We start from the raw sequence: 10,173 nt of genomic DNA on the forward strand, positions 1-10,173 counted from the left end.
TGGGGAGAAATAAGACTAGCTCCCTGGAGAAATGACTTTCCAAGAAGTACAGGGCTAGTGGAGTCAGGTGAGGCAGGACAGGGCAAGGCAGGCTTCGAACAACTGGAGGGAGGGAAGGAGGGAGGGAGGGAGGGAGGGACAAAGCTAGCCCTCAGAGCTAGCTCGTGTATTGGTAATGCAATGAAAAGACAGGGGCACCCCTGGCTTGTGCAAGCAAACTAGGTAAATGCAGTGGAGCATACAACAAAAATAAGTGAAAAGGGGTTTGGAAAGTAGGGGTTCAGCAGAAGAGGACTAGAGGGTAACCAGGAGATATGATCAAAATACATAACATCTACATATGAAACTGAAATAATAAGTGAGATAGGAAGAAGGAAAATGGCCATAACTGATCCAGAAGTTTCTAGTCAGAGTAAAGTAAGGATGCCCAAGAAAAGACTCGAGTGGCAGGTTAAGGGCTCTCCCTCCCAAGGCCTCTTCTGTCCCCTCCCTTCCTGCCCCTCCTGTTGGGCCACTAGAGGAAGGGGGCTGGGAACCAGAGGAGAAGAGGACCATGTGAGCAACAGTTGTGTCCTTACTGCTAAGGGAAGTGGGGAGGACACTGCCAGGGGCTCCAGGGGCTCCCAGCTCACCATGTGCTTTCATAGGAGAGTAGGAGTGGAGCCAACCCAGCAAAAGGCTGACATGAAGCGAAGGGCCAAGATGTCTGCTGCCAGCTCCTTCAGTTGTCTTCAGAGCAAGCTCTGTGTTCCCTCATCACAGCTCCTACTTGTAAGCATGTCCCTTTGCTCCAGAAGGACAGGAAGAGGTGACCATATAAGACATGGAGGAGGCAGAATGAAGAACAGGCAGCAAGCCCCCTGTGGCAATTCAAGATGCCATTTGACCTTGGTTCCCACAGAGATGGGCAGCACCAGCAGGCAGGAAGATCTCCACTGCCTGTGGCTCGGCCACCTCAATTGCATTCTCTCTCTCTCTCTCTCTCTCTCTCTCTCTCTCTCTCTCTCTCTCTCTTTCTCTCTCTTTCTCTCTGAAAAGCTGAGTGTGAAAATGTTTGTGGTCAAAAAAAGCCAAGAAATAGGCCCCATCAGGCCCCGAGAGGAGAAAAGTGAAGCTGTGTGCACCAGTGGCTATCTCGCACACCTTGGGAGAGCAAAGCAGCTCTCCCACATCAAAAGACACAACCCGGAAAAGGGCCCCTTGGGGAGGAAGGGGCCAAGTGCAGACACCACCAGCCGGGGCTCCTCACTTACAGACACCTGCTTCCAATCTGCTCTGACTTCAACTTTTTAACTGCTCTTTCTGCTCAGTCTGAACACGCCATCTCTGTTTCCCACACATGCAAGCTCCTCTCATGACCCTGGGTCAGTTCTCAACTCCACAGGGCTGAGAATCTTGAAAAGATCAGTCATTCTTTAGGTTCCTTCAGGCAAACACTGGGCAACCTTCTCCAAATGCTTCAGATGCAGAATGTGCCTTTACAACCAGAATAAAGGATGCTGGGTTCTGTGCGCTCCTCAGAAGAGGTGGCTGTTTGTGGTCAACAGATGAATGTTCCTTTTTAAGGCACCCAACTTAAAACTCAGCTGTCTCACACCCTGGGGTGACCACCACAGCATCTCTCCCTCTCTTCCTCTGCAGGCCAAAGATGAAAAGTGAAATCCCTCCCCCCAGAGGAGGCTGTACTGGGGGATGTTTTCCCATCTCATTGGAGACCCGAAAGCCGGACATGCTGAAAAGACTTGGCTTTACTCTTTCATGGCACAATCTCAAGCTGTGTCTGGTTGGGGTGGCTGTTCCAAGTTTCTAAACAGCTAGACTGAGAACAGTGAGACCTGTACCCGAGGTTTAGAAGACACTCAGCATACACGAGGTCACCGTTTCTTCCCACAGCTTTGGTTGAAGTCAGGGTTAGAGCCAGTTCATGGCAACAGCAATTCTGAAATGCCATCATGCCTACAGGGAGATGTTAGTGCTTCTAACTCTGTCCATCTCCTGCCACTCCCGCCATTACAATGATCTGGCCACTAAGGGAATAATGCTGGTCCATCCGTCGGCAGGTGCCCCCCACATAGATTAGATGGTGAATACTATCACCCCAACCAAAGCCACATAAAAAACGCCAAATGCCTGGTCCTACGTGGGACTCCCTGGGGCACAAACCTCTTTCAGTTACAGTATTGTAGAAAGCCAGCTCACTTTGGCATCTAAGGGGCCCTGATCCATTCCACCTCCCTTCCTGATTCTGTCTAGTCCACATCCTGGTTTTATGTGGCTCCCACCTCAGACGGGGCCTGACACTTGAGCACAACTGTCTGTGTCACTGCTGCCTGAGGGGATGTCTGGACTCTGAGCTAAGACCTAACTAGGAGGACATTGTGCTTAAGGAGATGTTTCCTGTTTTGTAAACCCCCAAGTGGCTACTTCTTGATGAGGAAATCTGAGGGGCCAGGCTTTGATGGTGGGTGTACAGGTAATTAGTAAAGACTTGGAGAATTGCTAGAATATCCCAATGTGTCTCTATTCCCAATTAACAAAATACTGGAGATGAAAGAAAGCTATGACCCCGGTCTGAACTGATATGCAAAAGTCAATTCTTGGCAACAATGTTACTTGTGTGTGTGGGAAAACAATAAATTTCCTGTCCAGGCAGACAGGAAAGAACAAAGGCCCTGGCCAGACAAACAGCAAAAGCTTAGAGTCCATCACTCTTTTTGATAATGTTACTCTCACCTTTAGACTCCATTTCCTTCCAAAGCAATTGAATTCTTCCTATCAAGAAAGAATGATACACCTAGGTCCAGAAGAAAATCTGAGCATTTTGCAAATTAGGTAGGCAAGAAAATGAACACAGAGGCATTAGGAGGCTCTTCTGCCAGGGGTCAGAGTAGAGAGGATTCAAGCTAGTAGGCTTTTTTCCCTGCTCAGAAAAGAAATAACTGACAGGGCCAGAGGATAGCTCCTACACCCAAGGCAGGCCAGGGCTTCTCGGCTTCCATCCTCACCATAGATCAATACTCTTCACTAACTCCTCCACACTGGCCAGCTGGAAGCTGTGCCTGAAGAGGTCAGGGCCACTGAGGCCCAAACAGCCAGCAGGTCCAGCTCAGTTGGCAAAGGCTAAAAGGAAGTCTTGCTTTGGCCTCAGGTTGTGTGTCTGGGGCTGGAAGCTGCAGGGCTTTCCACACGCAGCTCTGTGGAGGAAGGTAGGACACTGTTTTCGTTGCTTCCACTGTGAGTGGGGCTTGTGGGAAGGCCTGCCTGTCCTGCCAGACTGCTCCATGCAAAACTCCATCCGAAGCCTCTGTTCCAAGATAATGTTTCATGTGGGTGGAAATGTCCTACTAAGAAATGTCACAGGCATGAATGCTCATAAGCCAACCCAGACAGGTGGGGGTGAGGGATGGGGGTAGGGGTTAAAGTCATTTAAACATCAGCTTCATGATCTCACGAAAGATTTGGAAATCTCAGCTTCAGTGGGAACCTGACAAGAACACTGACTGTGCTCCAGAGACATGGACACAGGATTCCCGGAAACATTTTATGCTCAAAACACAGGAGTCAGATGTGGTGGGCACGCCTTTGATCCCAGCACTTGAGAGGCAGAGGCAGGTGGATCTCTGGGAGTTCAAGGCCAGCCTGGTCTATACAGCAAGAGCCAGGTCATGTAAGGGCTCAGAGATGGGTGCTGGCTCTTGCCTTACAAGCCTGAGGACTGGAGTTTGATCTCTGGTGTGGTGATTCGAATAGGAATGACCCCATAGATTCATGTGTTTGAATGCCTGGCCCATAGGGAGTGACACTATTAGGAGGTGTGGCCTTCTTGGAGTAGAAGTGGCTTTGTTGGAGGAAGTGTGTCACTGGGAGGTGGGTTTTGAGGTTTCAGAAACTCAAGCCCAGGTTCAGTGGCTATCTCTACCTGCTGCCTACCAATCCAGATGTAGAACTGCCAGCCAGCACTCCAGCACCTTGTCTTGCCTGCATGCCACCAGGCTGCCCTCCACAATGATATCGGACTGTGAGCCAGCCCCACTAAATGTTTTCCTTTTATAAGAGTTGCAGTGGTCATGGTGTCTCTTTACAGCAATGGAAACCCTAACTAAGACACCAGAGAACCATTGGTTATAGTACACACACTTGTAACCCCCGAGCTGGGAAGGTGGAGACAGGCAGAATCCTGGAATTCATTAGCCAGCCAGCCTGCTCCAGGCCAGTGAAAGACCCTGTCTCAAAAAAACAAAATCACTGAGAGTTGGCCACATCTCCATATGCACACCCCATACATGAGCACCTCCACAGACACATGCACTTACATGCCAAAAAAAAATCTGGGTTTTGTTATATATATATATATATATATATATATATATATATAGTATTATTAATATATATTCTGAATGTATATGTTATATATATTTTACAACATATATATTTTATATATTTTGTATTACATATATTTTGAGACAGGATTTCTCTGCATAGTCCTGACTGGTCTGGAACTCGATCTGTAGACCAGGCTGGCCTTGAACTCACAAAGATCCACCTGCCTCTGCCTCCTGAGTGCTGGGATTAAAGGTGTACACTACCACTTGTGATCTTATTTTGGTTTTGTTTGGAGTTTGCTGTTTTGTGGTGCTGGGGTTCAGACCCTAGGCCCATGCTCTACCACTGGCATTCATCCCAGGCAAATCCTTCTTCCAAGGAAGGAAGGAACATAAATGGCAAGCCCCAGAGAAGCAAGGTTGAAAATCACAGCATCTGCTCCTCATCCCTGGGAGTTATCCAGCTGCCTTCATCCATGTGAGAGACAGATTTTAGGCATATGGAAGAAAAAAAACCTACCCTTTGACATCACCCTGCATTATTTAACTCCTGTCCTCTCAGGGACAACTCTCCTGGGTCACAGAAGAATGTCATGGTTGGATGAACTATTAACAGTCACCCGGAGCTCACCTTTACTCCCTTTAAGAAGCCCTGGTCGGTCTGGTTAGGAGAGGCCCTTGGTCACCCTGAGGAGTCCTCATGATCCATCTCTGCCTCTAGCAAGTGCCTGATCACAGTGCCTGGGACAGGAATACATGGCGGCCTAAAGGCCGTGCCTGCTGTCTTCCTCCCCACTTAATAATTCCAAGCAGTTCAGAGCCAGGCAGACCCAGGGTTAAGCAGATAAAAATGACTTTTAACCTATGGATTTTGAGAGAACTCTGATGCTGCCCCCAAACTTAACGTCCTTAAAAGTTAGCCAGACGCCTTTATTCCCAGCACTCAGGAGGCAGAGGCAGGCGGAACTCTGAGCTGGAGACCACCTGTTCTATACAGGGCATTCCACACCACCCAAGGCTACATATTAAGAACCTATAGAGGAGGAAGCTAATGCCACCCCTTCTCCCTCACCCAACTGCACTCAAGTCTGTCTGAGAAATCTAGCCAGCTGCTAGCCCTGAGGAAAATTGACAACTGCAGTCCTACTTCAGCTTCTTGCTACATTCCAGGCCTTCTTTCCCCCACATACAGCCCTTTCTGTCAGCATGCTCCGGCAGGGAAGTCTGTTTAGAACTAGGAACATAATTCCTTCAATTTTCCACTGAACACCAAAAGGACATATCACCCCATATCCAACTCGTGTGTTTATACCATGTCCACCCTATACTAATATATAAAGCACCCCAGTTCTCAAGGGATTTCAGAGTTGTGCTCTTCCTGAAAAGCCACCCAAATGTGGGGATTACAAGTGTGTGTCACCACATCTGTTGAAAGCTGTCCCATACTGGTGTCCTTTGAGTCCTACACCTCATGAAGGTGATAGAGCTGCTGTAATAGAATTCTATAGAGTGACATTTTCTTGAAGGTCTAGAAGCCAGAAGAACAAGATAAAGATATCATTAGGGTTGAAGCCCTCTCATGCCTATGTCCTTGGCTTTCATGGTGGCTGCCTTCACTGTGCCTTCAAATGACCTTCCTCTCCCCCACCCCCCAGTATGAGGGCATCCTCTCTTTTAAAAGAGAGGTCAGCCCTGCTTGATTTGGTCTCCTCTTCATGACCTAATTTAACTTTGTCACTTTAAAGTTCCAATCTCTGAATGTGGTAGCATTGGAGATTGTGGTTAATGTTCATGCTTATAGGCAGGGCCACCATTCCGTCCATACTATAAACGGAGCCTCCAGCTGGAAGGTGGGAGCAAATATCAGGGCTGATTAGAATAAACTAGATAGGGTAAGAAATTCAAGGGGAGCTAAAAAAACCAACCCTTATGGGGAAGCAGACAGGTTATGCAGATGGCTGGAGAGCAAGCAAGGACCAGGGAAGAAGCGTGTGGCTGCCTGGAAATGAATGCTCCCTACATCCCAGTGCCATCATTCTGTCTTTTCCAAGGAGTAAACCTGCTGTTGGTTATTTAAAGCAATTCAGTTATTTTTCTTTTTGTCAGTGGTTAGTGGGAGGCAAGGATTGAATATATTTCCAGTTCACCAAGGAACCTTTTTTTGAGATGGGACCTCACTGTGTAGTAGAGGCTGACCTTGGACTTAGGGATCCACCTGCTTCCCAATTGCTGGGCTTATAGACATGTACCACAACACTCTGCTTCAACAGGGAACTCTTAATTTGTACCCATTTGGGGAACCTAAGGAACAAGCCAGAAATGCCCAAACACAGACACCAGACTCGGGGTAGGAGAAGTTAAGAAGTCATGAAAGTCACTTAGAACAGAGTGTTTCCTGTAACGGGAGCCACAGCTATGCGGAGCTAATAATGTGTGGTTTTCTATCCACATTACCATGGCATTCTACTCTGGGTAAAGGGCATCAGGAAAGACCAGAGTTAAACCTAGATCTACCTAGCTTTGAATTCCAGGGAACCCCTTGCTAACTGGGAAGATGTAGGTGAAGATGGCAGTACCCCTTAATGGAGACAGTGACACTCCAGATGGATATGGAAATCTCCAGAACCCGGAGTCTGGAGCAAGGATGTTCACTCCACTGGAGCCATTAGCCTTGCCCTCTGGTGGGAGAACCAACACAATGGCATTATTCTGCAGCATCAGAGCAGTGGTATGGATTCTCTCTTTGCCGTGGAGGAGAACTGGGACTGGAGAATACTCAGGCACCATGATCATCAGGCAAGGCTAGGGATCCTCCATCCACTCACTCCTGATAGTCTCTGCAAAGCTAACCATAGCTGCTGGGCAGAGCGGGTGCCTTTGTTCCCAGGGAACCACCCAGATAATGCTGAGACACACCCTGACCAGGGAGTATCCTGTCTCTCTATCAAAAGGCTCTAGCTGAGCTTAAGTTCTCAACATGGCCCCTACCAGAACACATGAACTCTAAGTGGAAGCCAGCAACCTGGGATCTGAAGAACACAAGTAGGGAGAAGCTGGAGTGAACAAAACACTACTTTATACACTGATATCTGGCCCACGTGTGGACCGTGGTCACCAAGGAGTACTTAGGGAATAGTCCACTTGACTGGAGAGCATCATCAAATTTCCAAAAGATTTGATAAAGAAAGTAGGATAAACATGGACTCTGCCTGTAGGTGGGGAAATGGGGGCTATGGTCAGCAGTGGTCTCAGGAAAGACAGCCCAAGGGCTGCCCTATTTGCCGGTGCAATAGTCTGGGTGTAGCAGGACTTTTTTTATGAGCATGGTAATCTGCTATCATTAGTCATAAGTACCTAGGCTCACCTTCATCTTATCTACTAGTAATTAGAAATCAATTGTGTGATCAGAATTACAGGGATAACAGAGCCTCTCCCCACAGGCACCAATATAAACATCTGTTCCAGGAGGCAGTTTTCCTGAAAGGTAAAAGCTCGCAAGCCAGCTAGTGAATAATGTTTAACCTAGTCCCTGAGCCAGTGGAAGGGTCCTCGATTATATAACGCAGGACAGAGCCATGAGTGAACAAACGGTCTGCTTCACTAAGGCAGAAGGGGGTGGGGGAAGCAGGGTCTATCTGGCAACATAGACCTGATTCACCTTGGCTGACCTCCATGCTTGTTATAAAACCCGAGCAACTTCAGCAAACTCCCAGGACGTTTAGCCAGGTGCTGCAGCCCACATGTATCTGAGAAGGTGGTCACTCCTGCATCCACACATACCTGTGTGACCCCAAAGAACACGAGTTGCCAGACTTCTGCTAGGAAAAATATATATATAGTTGGTGGAGAATGTGGGGCTAAGTCCAAAATTGCAGACATTCCCTCTTTGGCAACCCTGGCAAAGAGCTTCCCGCCCAGACAGCCACATTCATCTCTGTCAGAGCCCAGCTCAGGCTGCTTCTGCAAACGACATTAAAGAAATCATGCTGTGGGGCTGGAGAGATAGCTCAGCAGCCAATAGCACTGGCTGCCCTGGCAGGGGGCCTGAGTTCAGCCCCAGCACCCACGTGATGGCTCACAACCATCTGTAATTGAATTACTGTCTTCTGAGCCCCGTGGGCCCTGGCACATATGCAGTGCATGTACATGTATTTAGGCAAAACACTCGTACACACGACATAAATAAACCTGAAAGGGAGGGAGGGAAGGAAGGAAGGAAGGAAGGAAGGAAGGAAGGAAGGAAGGAGCGAGCTATACTGCAGCTCAGCTGATACTGACAACAGAGTCTGGCAAGCAAAAGCACTTCAATCTTATCCCTAAAATCTAATTTACCTACAGCATATCTTACAATTTTGATGCAGGTGGCAGATCTTAGGCCACCAGGGCCCCGGCTTTGAAAAGCAACACCTGTGGAAATTCAACCAGTCAAGGATATTTGCACAAATAGCATCAAAACAGAAGGAAAAGCAAGGCCCCCCAAAAATACAGATATGCTAGCTGTACCTCCCCATTGGGACAGCTGCTGTTTGGACTTAGCTGGGGATAGATTTAAAATGCAGGGATTTATGGAGGCATCCCACTGAAAATTATCTAGAGAATAGTGATGACAAGGCCCAGTGAGTAATTTTATTTCTTTTATGATAAAGACTAAAATTTCTTATATCAAAGGTCATTTGATCTGCTGGTAGCTAGTAACCTCCCACTGCAGGTTCCCTAAATGACATTTGTACTATATGGATGGCAGGACTCTAGTCTGGGAGTTCACTGCCTTCCATACTTTGATTGCTTACCTAAGAGTTTCAGGAGCTGAGAGAGATGGAGCCAAAATTGTGTGAGAACACTGAAAGAGGACACCCTCACACTGTTGATGGAACTGGTTCCCGAAATAGCTAAAGCCTTCTGGAGGTCGGCTGTAATGAGGGGTCCCCAAAAAAGCAGCACAGCACTTGTTTCATCTTCTTGGTGCAGGATTTCACAGAGCCCAGACTTAAAATATACCTTCAACTTCAGATTCTCTTGCTGCTACCCGAGTAGCAGTCACAGGTGTGTACCACCACACTTGGTTTATGTGGGGCTGGGGACCAGGCCCAGGGGCCTGTGTGTGCTGGGTTATTGCACTACCCAATCCCTGAACTTGCTTTTCTAGACACTTAAATTTTCCATATGCCTGGTCTATTGTCCGGGTCCTCCTGCCTCTAGATAAACTTTCCAACCAGTGCTCACCAGTAAGCCTCTAAAAACATCAGTCAAAAAACAAAAGTATAGCTTCCTGCTCAGGCACCGAGCACATGTTGCTCTTTCAGAGGACCCAGCTTCTATTTACCACACTACCCTCTATTGCTGCTTGGGAAACACAAAGCTGGGCCCTGCATGACCACCCACACCCAGCCTGCCCTTTGCTCGTGCCCCATGCTCTGCCTGGGTTACCTTCCCCAGTGCTGAGTATTCATTCACAGGAGATGCCAAGTAAACATTTTTTCCATGTGAATGAATACAAGACCTTCCCAGGTCCAAGTCAATGTTCAAGTCCTTGCATGGACTAACACACTCTATAAGTTATCACCCCTCTTTATGCATTCTTTTTTATGTTCATCAAGGTACATTTTGCATCTACAATGAGGCAGGTGTCAGGCTCAAACTAGAATCAGCAAGACACTATCCTGCCTCCAGAGAGCCCAGAATCCAGTGGAGAGTGTCACAAAACAGACCTACTAGCACGAACACAGCTGCTAGGATAGTGAATATGGGCTATTGTTAAGTAAACACTTATTAAGACCTTTCTAGGCTACATACTATTTATGAGTACTGATTGAAACCTAGTGAGTCATTTCACGTGGGGGTAAAAAGACTC

Source organism: Cricetulus griseus, assembly GCF_003668045.3.
Source record: "Cricetulus griseus strain 17A/GY chromosome 1 unlocalized genomic scaffold, alternate assembly CriGri-PICRH-1.0 chr1_0, whole genome shotgun sequence".
NCBI classification, from domain to species: domain Eukaryota; kingdom Metazoa; phylum Chordata; class Mammalia; order Rodentia; family Cricetidae; genus Cricetulus; species Cricetulus griseus.